A 13,147-nucleotide genomic window follows, 5' to 3' on the forward strand; every position below is an offset into this window, starting at 1 on the left:
TTGGTTATTTGAGTCTTAATAATTGTTTTTCTTTAAATTTTTGGTTATTTTTGTTACTTGTCCTCCCAACAGCATAGCTGTTTGGGAGGGATCATTTTGTTTTTTGTTTTTTGTTTTTTTTTTTCGTTTTTTGTTTTATTTATTTTTGAAAAATGGATGGAACTACGGCAACAGACATGGACTTGGCACGAGGAACACGGCGGCAAATGACAAACGGACTGGAAAAAACTCAACGAGAAAAGGATGGACCTGAAAGGAGATTTAAAAGAACCTACACCAAAGAAGCTACAGTAGTAGTGGATTTGACTGAAGTGCACGAAGGAAAAGCAGAAGACATAATACAAGCGCTGAAAGATAAGTTGGATGTGACAAAAATATTAGCTGTAAGACCCAAAATGATGAAGGAGTACGAAATTACGTTTGAAAAGGAAGAAGATATTGAAAATCTGAGCGAAGGATTGATGATTAAAGGAAAACTATGTGAAATTAAGAAATTGAATAACAGAGAATTTGTTGTCTCTTTCATGCATCTGCCCGCTTACCTGGATGATGCAGAGATTCTACAGAAGCTGGAGGGATGGGGGGTAACTCCTGTCTCTCAGATAAGAAGAAGATTTTATACCGGCACCAACATAGAAGATGGAACGAGGTTCCTTAAGGTACAGTTCCCAAAAGAAGTGGCCTCCTTGCCCTACAGTACTCGAATTGAAATGGAAGATGGTCCACAATACTATAGAGTGATACATAGCAAGCAGGTGAGAACCTGCAGGTTGTGTATGAGCCCTGATCATGTGATGAAGGACTGTCCAGACTTTAAATGTTTTAAATGCTCGGAAACAGGCCACTTCGCGAGGGACTGTAAGGTGGTGATGTGTCCAGACTGCAATTGTGTACTGGACAAATGCGAGTGCTGGTATGGAGACCAGCAAAATGGAGAAGAGAGGGGGAGTGGGCAGATGCATGAGACAGACAATGAAGAGGAGCAAAGGGAAGACACCGGAGAAATGCAAAGAGAGGACAATGTAAGCAAGGACAATGAAAATGAGATTGAAAAGACTGAGTTAACACAGGACATTGTGGAAATGGAGGTACAGATGGAGTTAAATGAGGTTGGAAAAGCAGAAACGGAAGAGCCAGAAGAGACTGAATGGATCGGTGAGACGGACAGAAATAACAAAGACAGTGAAAACATGGGCGGAGACAGCACTGCAAGTACATCCAATAAAAGAAGAAGAAAAGTTAAGGTAATACCCAATTTAGAAAAAGCTAAAAATAAAATGTGTAAACAAAGTAATGAGGTGAAACAAGACTGTGGAAGAAGTGCAAAAGAGGGGGAGGAAGTAGGATAACGAAATTATGATGCTAAAGTTTGTCTTTTTATCTTTTTTAATTGTGTTGAAAATTGTTACTTTTAATGCAAGAGGGTTAATCAATGGTGTGAAATTTGAAAAAGTCAAGGAACTGTGCAGGGATGAAGATGTGATTTTATTGCAAGAAACAAACTGGAAAGAGAGTGTAATGGAGGATTTTAAAAAAAGATGGGAAGGGGAATTATTTTTTAATAATGCTGAGGGAAAAATAGGAGGAGGAGTTGCGATGTTAATAAGAAACGATAGAGGTATCAGGTCAAAGCAAATGTATAATGATACAAAAGGAAAATGCATGGCTGTAGAAATTAAGATGGATGAAGATGATTTTATTTTAGTAAACGTACATGCTCCAAATGAAGAAATAGAAAAGAAAAAATATTTTAATGTAATAGCTGAATTAATGGAAAAATGGAAGAGGGTAATAATTGCGGGGGATTTTAACACTGTTTTTAGTAAAATGGATATGGCTAACGGAATGGTTTTTAAATCGGATGGGGGAAGAAAGGAGTTAATTTCATTGATGGAGGAGAAGAACATGATTGATGTGTGGAGAGAAAGAAATGGGAAAAAGAGGGAATTTACAAGAAGACAGCTGGTAGGGAATTTTATGTGTCAAACTAGAATAGACTACTTTTTAAGTACTAGGAATTTGGAATGTTTTATTGATGGAGTGTTTTATAAAGAAACGACTTTAAGTGATCACAAAATGGTGCAAATGAGAATGGATTTTAAAAAGGAAATGAGGGGACCAGGGGTATGGATTTTAAACACTGAAGTTTTAAAGGAAGAGAGTTTTAAAAAAGAGATAGAAAATAAATTAGATGAGGGGAAAAAAGACTTGATGTACATAGAAGATAAAAGGCAATGGTGGGAAAACATGAAATATGACATAAAGAAATATGTAATGAATTACTGTAAATTGTTACAAAAGGTAAAAAGAACAAAGGAACAAGAAATAAGAAAGACGTTAAGAGAGGAGTTAAATAAAAATGAAGTAAACGTGCAAAGAGTAATTGAAGTGGAGGAAAAGTTGAGGAAAATCGAAGAAGGAAAATATAAAGGGGCAACGTTAAGAAGTAAAGCTAAATATACAGTAGAAGGGGAAAAATGTAGTAGATTCTTTTTTAACCTTGAGAAAAGCAGGGCGAAGGCGGGAATAATTAAAGAACTTAGGAATAAGGAAGGACAAGTTGTTTTAAGCACGGAGGGAATTTTAAAGGAAATAAGCACATATTATGAAGAACTTTTTAGATCAGAGGAAGGGGATGAGGAAAAAAGGAACATTTTGTTACAACAGATAACACGAAAAGTCGGTGAGGGAGATAAAAAGGAATGTGATAAGGGAATAACAACTGAGGAAATTATACAAGCAATAAATCAGCTAAGTGTGAAGAAAAGCCCAGGAATAGATGGTATTGGAAGTGAGTTTTATAAGGTTTTTAAAGAAAAAGTAAGCCCGATTTTAAAAGAAGTCTATGAAGAGGTTTTTAAAAAAGAAAGAGTACACCCAAGAATGGGCTTAGGCTTAATGAAAATAATCTACAAGAGAAAAGGAGACAAAGCGGAACTGAGGAATTTTAGGCCCATTACAATGTTAAACACAGATTTTAAAATTTTAGCCAGGGTTTTAGCGAACAGATTAAAAAATATTATGCCAAACATAATAGAGACTAACCAGGCATATGGAGTAAAGGGGAGGGACATAGCAGATATCACGAGTAGCATAAGAGATATAATGGGGTACATAAAAGAAAAAGGAAAGGAGGCATATATAATAAGCATGGATTTCGAGAAGGCTTTTGACAGAGTGGAGCATGGGTTTTTATTGGCGGTTTTAAAACAATTTGGTTTTGGAGAGAATTTTATAAAATGGATCTCAGTTTTATACAGCGATATTTTAACAAAAGTTAAATGTAATGGTTTTTTAACGGAACCTTTTAAAGTTTTAAGGTCTATAAGACAAGGGTGTCCACTGTCAGCGAAGTTATATTCTTTGGTGGCTGAACCATTAGGGCTTTTAATAAACAGAGAGAAAAAAATAAAGGGAATAAAACTAGAAGAAAAAGAGGAACTGACTAAAATATTCCAGTATGCGGATGATACCACAATTATTGTTGAAAATATAGAAAGTGTTAAAGAAGTAATGGAAAAAATGAAATGCTATTGTGAGGGATCAGGTGCAAAAATAAATGAAGAAAAAACAGTATATATGAAGTTCGGAAGGTCAGAGGTTTTAACGGGGGTTGTTAAATTCCTAGAGGTACAAGAAATGAGGATTTTAGGAGCGGGGTTAGCAAAGAATGAGAAGGAAACTGTTGATAATATGTGGGATGAGACATTGGGAGGGATGGATAGGAGACTGATTTTTTGGAGAAACAGGTTTTTAAGTTTGAAAGGAAAAATTTTAATTGTAAACATGTTAATGTTATCAAAAATGTGGTACAAATTACATGTGATGCCATTGCCAAACTGGGTTTTTAAGAGAATAAAAAAGAGTATTTTAGAATTTTTATGGGAAAAAAAGCCTCCAAGGATAGCGTACAATACGCTGATAGGAAAACCAGAAGAGGGAGGGATGGGTTTAGTCGATGTGGAACAGAAGATGAAAAGCATGAGGGTAAAAGTGGTTAAGAAATATTTGGATGATAAGAAGAGAGATGAATGGAAGAAATTGATGGGTTTTTATTTAAATAAATGTGGGAATTTTAACCTTGGGGAAAACATTTTATGGATGAAGTTGAAAAGTTGGATGATGGAGGGGATACCACAGTTTTATAAAGAGGTTTTAAATGCTTGGAGGCTTTTTTTAACAGAGGTGGATTTTAATCCGGAGGGGAGGGAAGCGATTTTAAATCAGCCTCTGTTTTTAAATGACAAAATAAAGATACACGAGCGAGATATCTATTTTAAGAAGTGGCTAAAAGTGGGGATCGTAAAAGTGAGAGATGTTTTATGGGAGGTGAAAGAGGGATTTTTACCACTCCAAGTGATTAAAGATGCAATGGAGGAGGAGAAGGAGGATTTTAATGTCATGGTTTTAAAAAAACAGTATGAAGATGTCAAGAAAGCAATCCCAAGGCAATGGCTAGATGAGATTAAAAAGAAGGGAGAACGAGAAAATAAAATGTTGGTGTTTTTAAAATTTAAAGAAAAGAGGGTGGATTTTAATTTGTGTACTGTGAAAATGTTCTATGAGTTTTTTATAAATAGAGTTTTTAAAAAACCTGTTGCCAACCAGATTTGGTTAAGGCATTTTAATGAAATCGAAGAAAAAGACATTTGGAAGAATAGAACATGGAAATGGTTGGATGTAGATTTAGAATGTTTAGACTATTTTATCAGACAAAATGTGATCTATACAGAAATGAGATTGTGTATAATGCAGAAGGCAACAAATGCTCAATGTAAAGTCTGTAAAAAAGAAGATGAAGGTATTTTACATTTGTTTTTATTATGTGGAAAACTTAACCCATTTTTTAATGAACTGAAAGAAATTGTCAAAGAATTAAGAGAAAATGAAGAGGTTACTGACTGGAAAAGGTTTTTTATGCTGGGAATGACAGAGAACAAAGAAAATAAGAAACTTGTGAATTTGTTTTTAATCTTGGCAAAAAAAGCAATATTGAAAAGGAGAAATGTAGCCAGAAACAGAGATTGTATTTTAAACTTATGGGTGCTTTTTAAACAAATGGTTGAAAGTTATGTAGAAATGTTATACAATTATTTTAAATTGGAAAACCAGATGGCGGATTTTTATAAAATTTTCACAAATGATGTTATATGTATCTTTAAACAAAAGCATTTTTACATGCCAGGAGAAGATGATTAAGATGACATATTGTTATGTAATGTGAATTTTATTCCTTCAGCAACAAACTTCAATGACGATGTTAGTTTGATTATGAGATGAATGAAATTGTATGACTAAGAAAATGTGTTTGTTTTGTAATAACTGAAATCTCCAATAAAAAAAAAAAAAAAAAGCTATGCCTGATCTCGTCTGATCTCGGAAGCTAAGCAGGTTTGGGCTTGGTTAGTACTTGGATGGGAGACCGCCTGGGAATACCAGGTGCTGTAAGCTTTTTGGAAAATTTTCATTAGTTATGTAATAATCTTGAAAAAAAAAAAAAGAGTCAATGCCAGATCTCTGAATCTTAGAATGTTTGGTTCTGGTTATTACTTGGATGGGAGATTGCCTGAGAATAATACCAGGTGCTGTAAGCTTTTGGGTTTTCTTCCCTACTTATATATTGAACTGGAGATTAGAGTGGCTGATCTTTAAATAGCCCTCTCTCTGCAGCAGCCTTCGCTTACGGCCATACCTGGCTATGCCTGGTTAGTACTTGGATGGGAAACCGCCTGGGAATACCAGGTGCTGAAAGCTTTTTGGAAATTTTTCAAATTTTTTTACTTTTTGGAATTTTTTCACTAATTATATAATAATCGTGCAAAAAAAAAAAAAAAAAAAAAAAAAAAAAGAGTCAATGCCCGATGTCTGAATCTTAGCATGTTTGGTTCTGTTTACTACTTGGATGGGAGACCGCCTGGGATTGCCAGGTGCTGTAAGCTTTAGGGTTTTCGTCCCTATTTATATAATGTACTGGAGATTACAGTGGCTGATCTTTAATTAGCCCTCTCTTTGCAGCAGCTTTCGCTTACGGCCATACCAACCTGGCTATGCCCGATCTCGTCTGATCTCGGAAGCTAAGCAGGTTTGGGCCTGGTTAGTACTTGGATGGGAGACCGCCTGGGAATACCAGGTGCTGTAAGCTTTTTGGAAAATTTTCATTAGTTATGTAATAATCTTGAAAAAAAAAAAGAGTCAATGCCAGATCTCTGAATCTTAGAATGTTTGGTTCTGGTTATTACTTGGATGGGAGACTGCCTGAGAATAATACCAGGTGCTGTAAGCTTTTGGGTTTTCTTCCCTACTTATATATTGAACTGGAGATTAGAGTGGCTGATCTTTAAATAGCCCTCTCTCTGCAGCAGCCTTCGCTTACGGCCATACCTGGCTATGCCTGTTTAGTACTTGGATGGGAAACCGCCTGGGAATACCAGGTGCTGAAAGCTTTTTGGAAATTTTTCAAATTTTTTTACTTTTTTGAATTTTTTCACTAATTATATAATAATCGTGCAAAAAAAAAAAAAAAAAAAAAAAAAGAGTCAATGCCCGATGTCTAAATCTTAGCATGTTTGGTTCTGGTTACTACTTGGATGGGAGTCCGCCTGGGATTGCCAGGTGCTGTAAGCTTTAGGGTTTTCGTCCCTATTTATATAATGTACTGGAGATTACAGTGGCTGATCTTTAATTAGCCCTCTCTTTGCAGCAGCTTTTGCTTACGGCCATACCAACCTGGCTATGCCCGATCTCGTCTGATCTCGGAAGCTAAGCAGGTTTGGGCCTGGTTAGTACTTGGATGGGAGACCGCCTGGGAATACCAGGTGCTGTAAGCTTTTGGGTTTTATTCCGAACTTATATAATGAACTGGAGATTAGAGTGTCTGATCTTTAAATAGCCCTCTCTTTGCAGCAGCATTCGCTTACGGCCATACCAACCTGGCTATGCCTGATCTCGTCTGATCTCGGAAGCTAAGCAGGTTTGGGCTTGGTTAGTACTTGGATGGGAGACCGCCTGGGAATACCAGGTGCTGTAAGCTTTTTGGAAAATTTTCTTTAGTTATGTAATAATCTTGAAAAAAAAAAAAAAGAGTCAATGCCCGATGTCTGAATCTTAGCATGTTTGGTTCTGGTTACTACTTGGATGGGAGACCGCCTGGGATTGCCAGGTGCTGTAAGCTTTAGGGTTTTCGTCCCTATTTATATAATGTACTGGAGATTACAGTGGCTGATCTTTAATTAGCCCTCTCTTTGCAGCAGCTTTTGCTTACGGCCATACCAACCTGGCTATGCCCGATCTCGTCTGATCTCGGAAGCTAAGCAGGTTTGGGCCTGGTTAGTACTTGGATGGGAGACCGCCTGGGAATACCAGGTGCTGTAAGCTTTTTGGAAAATTTTCATTAGTTATGTAATAATCTTGAAAAAAAAAAAAGAGTCAATGCCAGATCTCTGAATCTTAGAATGTTTGGTTCTGGTTATTACTTGGATGGGAGACTGCCTGAGAATAATACCAGGTGCTGTAAGCTTTTGGGTTTTCTTCCCTACTTATATATTGAACTGGAGATTAGAGTGGCTGATCTTTAAATAGCCCCCTCTCTGCAGCAGCCTTCGCTTACGGCCATACCTGGCTATGCCTGTTTAGTACTTGGATGGGAAACCGCCTGGGAATACCAGGTGCTGAAAGCTTTTTGGAAATTTTTCAAATTTTTTTACTTTTTGGAATTTTTTCACTAATTATATAATAATCGTGCAAAAAAAAAAAAAGAGTCAATGCCCGATGTCTGAATCTTAGCATGTTTGGTTCTGGTTACTACTTGGATGGGAGACCGCCTGGGATTGCCAGGTGCTGTAAGCTTTAGGGTTTTCGTCCCTATTTATATAATGTACTGGAGATTACAGTGGCTGATCTTTAATTAGCCCTCTCTTTGCAGCAGCTTTCGCTTACGGTCATACCAACATGGCTATGCCCGATCTCGTCTGATCTCGGAAGCTAAGCAGGTTTGGGCCTGGTTAGTACTTGGATGGGAGACCGCCTGGGAATACCAGGTGCTGTAAGCTTTTGGGTTTTATTCCGAACTTATATAATGAACTGGAGATTAGAGTGTCTGATCTTTAAATAGCCCTCTCTTTGCAGCAGCTTTCGCTTACGGCCATACCAACCTGAGGGCGCTAGAGAGCTAGTGAGAAACAGGAAGTGAGGTGGCTATAGAAGGGTGAAGAAGGTTCACCCAAAATTGTTTGTGTTTTTTTTTGTTTTTTGGTTATTTGAGTCTTAATAATTGTTTTTCTTTAAATTTTTGGTTATTTTTGTTACTTGTCCTCCCAACAGCATAGCTGTTTGGGAGGGATCATTTTGTTTTTTGTTTTTTGTTGTTTTTTTTCGTTTTTTGTTTTATTTATTTTTGAAAAATGGATGGAACTACGGCAACAGACATGGACTTGGCACGAGGAACACGGCGGCAAATGACAAACGGACTGGAAAAAACTCAACGAGAAAAGGATGGACCTGAAAGGAGATTTAAAAGAACCTACACCAAAGAAGCTACAGTAGTAGTGGATTTGACTGAAGTGCACGAAGGAAAAGCAGAAGACATAATACAAGCGCTGAAAGATAAGTTGGATGTGACAAAAATATTAGCTGTAAGACCCAAAATGATGAAGGAGTACGAAATTACGTTTGAAAAGGAAGAAGATATTGAAAATCTGAGCGAAGGATTGATGATTAAAGGAAAACTATGTGAAATTAAGAAATTGAATAACAGAGAATTTGTTGTCTCTTTCATGCATCTGCCCGCTTACCTGGATGATGCAGAGATTCTACAGAAGCTGGAGGGATGGGGGGTAACTCCTGTCTCTCAGATAAGAAGAAGATTTTATACCGGCACCAACATAGAAGATGGAACGAGGTTCCTTAAGGTACAGTTCCCAAAAGAAGTGGCCTCCTTGCCCTACAGTACTCGAATTGAAATGGAAGATGGTCCACAATACTATAGAGTGATACATAGCAAGCAGGTGAGAACCTGCAGGTTGTGTATGAGCCCTGATCATGTGATGAAGGACTGTCCAGACTTTAAATGTTTTAAATGCTCGGAAACAGGCCACTTCGCGAGGGACTGTAAGGTGGTGATGTGTCCAGACTGCAATTGTGTACTGGACAAATGCGAGTGCTGGTATGGAGACCAGCAAAATGGAGAAGAGAGGGGGAGTGGGCAGATGCATGAGACAGACAATGAAGAGGAGCAAAGGGAAGACACCGGAGAAATGCAAAGAGAGGACAATGTAAGCAAGGACAATGAAAATGAGATTGAAAAGACTGAGTTAACACAGGACATTGTGGAAATGGAGGTACAGATGGAGTTAAATGAGGTTGGAAAAGCAGAAACGGAAGAGCCAGAAGAGACTGAATGGATCGGTGAGACGGACAGAAATAACAAAGACAGTGAAAACATGGGCGGAGACAGCACTGCAAGTACATCCAATAAAAGAAGAAGAAAAGTTAAGGTAATACCCAATTTAGAAAAAGCTAAAAATAAAATGTGTAAACAAAGTAATGAGGTGAAACAAGACTGTGGAAGAAGTGCAAAAGAGGGGGAGGAAGTAGGATAACGAAATTATGATGCTAAAGTTTGTCTTTTTATCTTTTTTAATTGTGTTGAAAATTGTTACTTTTAATGCAAGAGGGTTAATCAATGGTGTGAAATTTGAAAAAGTCAAGGAACTGTGCAGGGATGAAGATGTGATTTTATTGCAAGAAACAAACTGGAAAGAGAGTGTAATGGAGGATTTTAAAAAAAGATGGGAAGGGGAATTATTTTTTAATAATGCTGAGGGAAAAATAGGAGGAGGAGTTGCGATGTTAATAAGAAACGATAGAGGTATCAGGTCAAAGCAAATGTATAATGATACAAAAGGAAAATGCATGGCTGTAGAAATTAAGATGGATGAAGATGATTTTATTTTAGTAAACGTACATGCTCCAAATGAAGAAATAGAAAAGAAAAAATATTTTAATGTAATAGCTGAATTAATGGAAAAATGGAAGAGGGTAATAATTGCGGGGGATTTTAACACTGTTTTTAGTAAAATGGATATGGCTAACGGAATGGTTTTTAAATCGGATGGGGGAAGAAAGGAGTTAATTTCATTGATGGAGGAGAAGAACATGATTGATGTGTGGAGAGAAAGAAATGGGAAAAAGAGGGAATTTACAAGAAGACAGCTGGTAGGGAATTTTATGTGTCAAACTAGAATAGACTACTTTTTAAGTACTAGGAATTTGGAATGTTTTATTGATGGAGTGTTTTATAAAGAAACGACTTTAAGTGATCACAAAATGGTGCAAATGAGAATGGATTTTAAAAAGGAAATGAGGGGACCAGGGGTCCTGAAGTTTTAAAGGAAGAGAGTTTTAAAAAAGAGATAGAAAATAAATTAGATGAGGGGAAAAAAGACTTGATGTACATAGAAGATAAAAGGCAATGGTGGGAAAACATGAAATATGACATAAAGAAATATGTAATGAATTACTGTAAATTGTTACAAAAGGTAAAAAGAACAAAGGAACAAGAAATAAGAAAGACGTTAAGAGAGGAGTTAAATAAAAATGAAGTAAACGTGCAAAGAGTAATTGAAGTGGAGGAAAAGTTGAGGAAAATCGAAGAAGGAAAATATAAAGGGGCAACGTTAAGAAGTAAAGCTAAATATACAGTAGAAGGGGAAAAATGTAGTAGATTCTTTTTTAACCTTGAGAAAAGCAGGGCGAAGGCGGGAATAATTAAAGAACTTAGGAATAAGGAAGGACAAGTTGTTTTAAGCACGGAGGGAATTTTAAAGGAAATAAGCACATATTATGAAGAACTTTTTAGATCAGAGGAAGGGGATGAGGAAAAAAGGAACATTTTGTTACAACAGATAACACGAAAAGTCGGTGAGGGAGATAAAAAGGAATGTGATAAGGGAATAACAACTGAGGAAATTATACAAGCAATAAATCAGCTAAGTGTGAAGAAAAGCCCAGGAATAGATGGTATTGGAAGTGAGTTTTATAAGGTTTTTAAAGAAAAAGTAAGCCCGATTTTAAAAGAAGTCTATGAAGAGGTTTTTAAAAAAGAAAGAGTACACCCAAGAATGGGCTTAGGCTTAATGAAAATAATCTACAAGAGAAAAGGAGACAAAGCGGAACTGAGGAATTTTAGGCCCATTACAATGTTAAACACAGATTTTAAAATTTTAGCCAGGGTTTTAGCGAACAGATTAAAAAATATTATGCCAAACATAATAGAGACTAACCAGGCATATGGAGTAAAGGGGAGGGACATAGCAGATATCACGAGTAGCATAAGAGATATAATGGGGTACATAAAAGAAAAAGGAAAGGAGGCATATATAATAAGCATGGATTTCGAGAAGGCTTTTGACAGAGTGGAGCATGGGTTTTTATTGGCGGTTTTAAAACAATTTGGTTTTGGAGAGAATTTTATAAAATGGATCTCAGTTTTATACAGCGATATTTTAACAAAAGTTAAATGTAATGGTTTTTTAACGGAACCTTTTAAAGTTTTAAGGTCTATAAGACAAGGGTGTCCACTGTCAGCGAAGTTATATTCTTTGGTGGCTGAACCATTAGGGCTTTTAATAAACAGAGAGAAAAAAATAAAGGGAATAAAACTAGAAGAAAAAGAGGAACTGACTAAAATATTCCAGTATGCGGATGATACCACAATTATTGTTGAAAATATAGAAAGTGTTAAAGAAGTAATGGAAAAAATGAAATGCTATTGTGAGGGATCAGGTGCAAAAATAAATGAAGAAAAAACAGTATATATGAAGTTCGGAAGGTCAGAGGTTTTAACGGGGGTTGTTAAATTCCTAGAGGTACAAGAAATGAGGATTTTAGGAGCGGGGTTAGCAAAGAATGAGAAGGAAACTGTTGATAATATGTGGGATGAGACATTGGGAGGGATGGATAGGAGACTGATTTTTTGGAGAAACAGGTTTTTAAGTTTGAAAGGAAAAATTTTAATTGTAAACATGTTAATGTTATCAAAAATGTGGTACAAATTACATGTGATGCCATTGCCAAACTGGGTTTTTAAGAGAATAAAAAAGAGTATTTTAGAATTTTTATGGGAAAAAAAGCCTCCAAGGATAGCGTACAATACGCTGATAGGAAAACCAGAAGAGGGAGGGATGGGTTTAGTCGATGTGGAACAGAAGATGAAAAGCATGAGGGTAAAAGTGGTTAAGAAATATTTGGATGATAAGAAGAGAGATGAATGGAAGAAATTGATGGGTTTTTATTTAAATAAATGTGGGAATTTTAACCTTGGGGAAAACATTTTATGGATGAAGTTGAAAAGTTGGATGATGGAGGGGATACCACAGTTTTATAAAGAGGTTTTAAATGCTTGGAGGCTTTTTTTAACAGAGGTGGATTTTAATCCGGAGGGGAGGGAAGCGATTTTAAATCAGCCTCTGTTTTTAAATGACAAAATAAAGATACACGAGCGAGATATCTATTTTAAGAAGTGGCTAAAAGTGGGGATCGTAAAAGTGAGAGATGTTTTATGGGAGGTGAAAGAGGGATTTTTACCACTCCAAGTGATTAAAGATGCAATGGAGGAGGAGAAGGAGGATTTTAATGTCATGGTTTTAAAAAAACAGTATGAAGATGTCAAGAAAGCAATCCCAAGGCAATGGCTAGATGAGATTAAAAAGAAGGGAGAACGAGAAAATAAAATGTTGGTGTTTTTAAAATTTAAAGAAAAGAGGGTGGATTTTAATTTGTGTACTGTGAAAATGTTCTATGAGTTTTTTATAAATAGAGTTTTTAAAAAACCTGTTGCCAACCAGATTTGGTTAAGGCATTTTAATGAAATCGAAGAAAAAGACATTTGGAAGAATAGAACATGGAAATGGTTGGATGTAGATTTAGAATGTTTAGACTATTTTATCAGACAAAATGTGATCTATACAGAAATGAGATTGTGTATAATGCAGAAGGCAACAAATGCTCAATGTAAAGTCTGTAAAAAAGAAGATGAAGGTATTTTACATTTGTTTTTATTATGTGGAAAACTTAACCCATTTTTTAATGAACTGAAAGAAATTGTCAAAGAATTAAGAGAAAATGAAGAGGTTACTGACTGGAAAAGGTT

General features: G+C 36.2%; 5 non-coding genes across 5 annotated transcripts; all 5 read left to right on the forward strand.

The window, feature by feature from the left end:
* Nucleotides 1–6,023: 6,023 nt before the first annotated feature.
* Nucleotides 6,024–6,142, forward strand: LOC132137656 (5S ribosomal RNA). The gene has a single exon (XR_009431983.1). It is a non-coding gene; the product is annotated as a 5S ribosomal RNA (ribosomal RNA).
* A 566-nt stretch (nucleotides 6,143–6,708) lies between these two features.
* On the forward strand, nucleotides 6,709–6,827 carry LOC132137657 (5S ribosomal RNA). The gene has a single exon (XR_009431985.1). It is a non-coding gene; the product is annotated as a 5S ribosomal RNA (ribosomal RNA).
* An 84-nt stretch (nucleotides 6,828–6,911) lies between these two features.
* On the forward strand, nucleotides 6,912–7,030 carry LOC132138308 (5S ribosomal RNA). The gene has a single exon (XR_009432607.1). It is a non-coding gene; the product is annotated as a 5S ribosomal RNA (ribosomal RNA).
* Nucleotides 7,031–7,255: 225 nt separating this feature from the next.
* Nucleotides 7,256–7,374, forward strand: LOC132137658 (5S ribosomal RNA). Its single transcript, XR_009431986.1, has one exon. It is a non-coding gene; the product is annotated as a 5S ribosomal RNA (ribosomal RNA).
* A 555-nt stretch (nucleotides 7,375–7,929) lies between these two features.
* LOC132138029 (5S ribosomal RNA) lies at nucleotides 7,930–8,048 on the forward strand. Its single transcript, XR_009432341.1, has one exon. It is a non-coding gene; the product is annotated as a 5S ribosomal RNA (ribosomal RNA).
* The last annotated feature ends 5,099 nt before the right edge of the window (nucleotides 8,049–13,147 follow it).

This window comes from Carassius carassius, unplaced genomic scaffold (assembly GCF_963082965.1).
Source record: "Carassius carassius unplaced genomic scaffold, fCarCar2.1 SCAFFOLD_57, whole genome shotgun sequence".
Lineage (NCBI taxonomy): Eukaryota > Metazoa > Chordata > Actinopteri > Cypriniformes > Cyprinidae > Carassius > Carassius carassius.